This window comes from Terrapene carolina, unplaced genomic scaffold (genome assembly GCF_002925995.2).
Source record: "Terrapene carolina triunguis isolate 2854851 unplaced genomic scaffold, T_m_triunguis-2.0 Scaffold31439, whole genome shotgun sequence".
Lineage (NCBI taxonomy): Eukaryota > Metazoa > Chordata > Testudines > Emydidae > Terrapene > Terrapene triunguis.
This window is the reverse complement of record NW_020695790.1, coordinates 6,864-10,108: the sequence shown is the minus strand read 5'-3', so window position 1 is coordinate 10,108 and position 3,245 is coordinate 6,864. Positions and strand designations below refer to the sequence as shown.

The 3,245-nt window shown below is 55.3% G+C and overlaps 1 non-coding gene across 1 annotated transcript; it reads left to right on the top strand.

Moving 5' to 3' along the window:
- Positions 1–1,937: 1,937 nt before the first annotated feature.
- LOC113409237 lies at positions 1,938–2,123 on the top strand. The gene has a single exon (XR_003370484.1). It is a non-coding gene; the product is annotated as a U2 spliceosomal RNA (small nuclear RNA).
- The last annotated feature ends 1,122 nt before the right edge of the window (positions 2,124–3,245 follow it).

Sequence of the window (3,245 nt, the reverse complement as noted above, 5' to 3'; positions counted from 1 at the left end):
AAACGAATCGGCAGACCTCCCACCGACCGAGATGTGGCCACCTACCTGAGCGGCTCCCTGGACGGCGACTTCGCCCGGGACAGGGGCGATTTCGCCTCGCTGTGGTCCCGCGCCCGCAACGCCACACGCCGGCTGGGGAAGCGACTGGGCTGCCGCTGGGAATGGAACGAGGAACGTCAGGAGCTGGGAGTCCTGATACCGCGGATCGGAACGGAGGACAACACCATCGTCGCCCCTGGAGCCAGAGGCATGCTGGAGAGATCCCTGAAGGCCGCCGTCCACGCGCTCTACGTGGACACCCTGAAGAAAAAACCGGACCAGGGTAAGGTCTTCGAAGTAACCAGCAAATGGGACTCCAGCAACCACTTCCTCCCCACGGGCAGCTTCATCCGGTTCGCCGACTGGCGGTTCATACACCGCGCCCGGCTGAACTGCGTCCCCCTCAACGGTGCCATCCGCCACGGGAACCGGGACAAGCGCTGCAGGAAGTGCGGGTACGTCAACGAAACCCTGCCCCACGTCCTATGCAGTTGCAAGCCCCACGCCAGAGCCTGGCAACTGCGACACAACGCCGTCCAGGACCGTCTGGTGAAGGCCATCAACCCGCGCCTGGGGGAAGTCACCGTTAACCGCACCGTCCCCGGCACCGACAGCCCGCTGCGCCCAGACATCGTCGTCACGGACGAGGTTGGAAAAAAGATCATCCTGGTCGACGTAACGATTCCGTTCGAGAACAGGACCCCGGCCTTCCGCGAAGCCCGAGCCCGCAAACTTGAAAAATACGCCCCCCTGGCTGACGCCCTGCGGTCCAAGGGCTACGAGGTACACACGGACGCCCTGCTTGTCGGGGCCCTGGGTGCCTGGGACCCGTGCAACGAGCGAGTGCTGAGGACCTGTGGAGTGGGCCGTCGCTACGCACGGCTCATGAGACGCCTAATGGTCTCAGACACTATCCGTTGGTCACGGGACATCTACACTGAACACATCACCGGTCACCGCCAATACCAGGAGTGAGCCGATTAGACCTCGCCCACCCGCAAGGGAGAAGTGACTCGCTTACCCCCCCCCCACTGGGCCCTATCCCCTAAGCCCCGAACCCACCCAACCTCACCGGCCGCTGCCAATTCCGAGAGCGAGCCGGGGAGACCTCACCCACCGACAAGGGGGAAGGGACCTTACCCCCTGAGCCCCAACCCCACCGGCCACCTCCAATGCTGAGAATGAGCCAGGGAGACTTCGCCCACCCACAAGGGGGAAAAGACCCTTAAACCCCCTGCTACGGGACCTTACCCCTGGAGCCCCGAACCCACCCAACCTCACCGGCCACCGCCACTTCAGTGAGTGAGCCGGGGAGACCTCGCCCACCCGTAAAGGGGAAGGGACTCATACCCCCCCCCCCCCCACCCCTGAACCACCCCAACCCACCGGCCACCGCTGATAACAAGAGTGAGCCGAGAGGACCTCGCCCACCCGCGAGGGGGAAGGGGCCTATATACCCCCCCCCGACGGGCCTTATCCCCTAAACCCTGAACCCACCCAACCTCCCCGGCCACCCCCCATGGCAGGGGTGGGCCGGGGGGACCCCCCCCCCCCCGAAGGGGGGAAGGGCCCTTTTAACCCCCCCCCCCGCTGGGCCTTTTCCCTTGAACCCTGAACCCACCCAACCTAACTGAATCCCACCACGTGAGGGTCGCCCCATCACCACTACCCAGCCCACCTACTTGTACCCGTGACTATTTGCACCCCCTATGTGGATGATTGACCCTCACCGCTTGCCACCTGTGCCTTGATCTCACCCACCGCTTACCCCCCCCATTGGAGACATCACAGTCTGTATGTATTATGTGTGCTGCCAACCCTGACATAACAACATCCTCCCCATACTCTGTATGCTCCCCCAATGACTGACAACTGACTCCTCAAATCTTTTGTACTGTTTATTTTTTAAATATTCTCTAATAAAATTAAAATCTGTTCTTATCAGTTTAATATCTGATATGTTCTCAATGTGAGAACTTTATATTAAATGGATTTTTGGAACAGGGAGATGGAATAGGAGCTTGCTTCTTCCACTCCATGCATCAACCTGGTATTGCAGTACTTCCAGGTATGGTGCGCCTCCCTCTGGGGAGAACATGCTGGTTCAAGAAACAGAAAAACCTTGTGCTATGTCAGTGTTTGTAACATTTAGCTGTGTTGTTTTCTATTATTGTGTCTTTTTTTTATAAGGTTTTATCTCTTTGGGTAGCTTCTTTTTTCATTTCTATTCTACTGTTTTATAAAATTTGGAAGAGACTGGTTCTCACGCGTTACGGAAGTGTGGGCTTTGGGTCAGTGTCTCAGCAATTTCCCCACAGAAAAGAATTGTTCCATTCCTTTCCCCTTGTAAAAATATTCCCGTTGTCGTGCAGGGAGCAGGCTGAGATCACATGGAGGAGAGAGGACTGTTCCAGGAGCTGCAGTATGGAACCAGCCCAGATCCAAACAAAACAAGTAGTAAAACTCCCACTGACTTCAGTAAAACAAGATCAAGCCCTTAGAAGAGGACTGTGAGTCAGCACTGCAAATGTTGCCAGCAAAGCACTTCCCAATAACGATGGCTTGCACACTAAGAAATGGGGTTCCGTGGTGACCCTGTTAAAAAGATGTGCCTCTTCCATTCTGGGAACCATAATTCTGAATCAGTGCATCCCAAGCAACAATCCTTTGCAATTGTATTTGTCTCTGTACTCAGGTTAAGAAATTAGTTAGCTCCCTAAAACAAGCAGGCAGTTTCAAATGCACTATTTGTGTAATTTGCATGCCTCAATAACGGTTTATGTATAATGCTGCTTATAAGTGTCATGAATATTTAAGTGGACAAGGATAAATCCTCTTCCTACAGTGTTACTTAGAATCATAGAATATCAGGGTTGGAAAGGACCTCAGGAGGTCATCTAGTCCAACCCCCTGTGTGGGGGCACAGTGCCGGGTTGTGATGGGAACTCATCCAAGCTGGGCCTAGGGAGATGTGTGTGTCCCTGCTGCCCCCTGCTGGAGGGGTTGAGCCCTGCTCTGTGTGTGTGTGTGTGTGTGTGTGTGTGTGTGTGTGTGTGAGACACTGTGTTTGTATCAGTGTCAGCGTGTTGCTGGGCTAACTGGTAGGAAATGCTTTTGCACGACTTTGTATCCTGCAGCAGGTGACACACACACACAGACCACAGCTACCACACACAAATCCACACAGCCAGACAGTCACACACGCT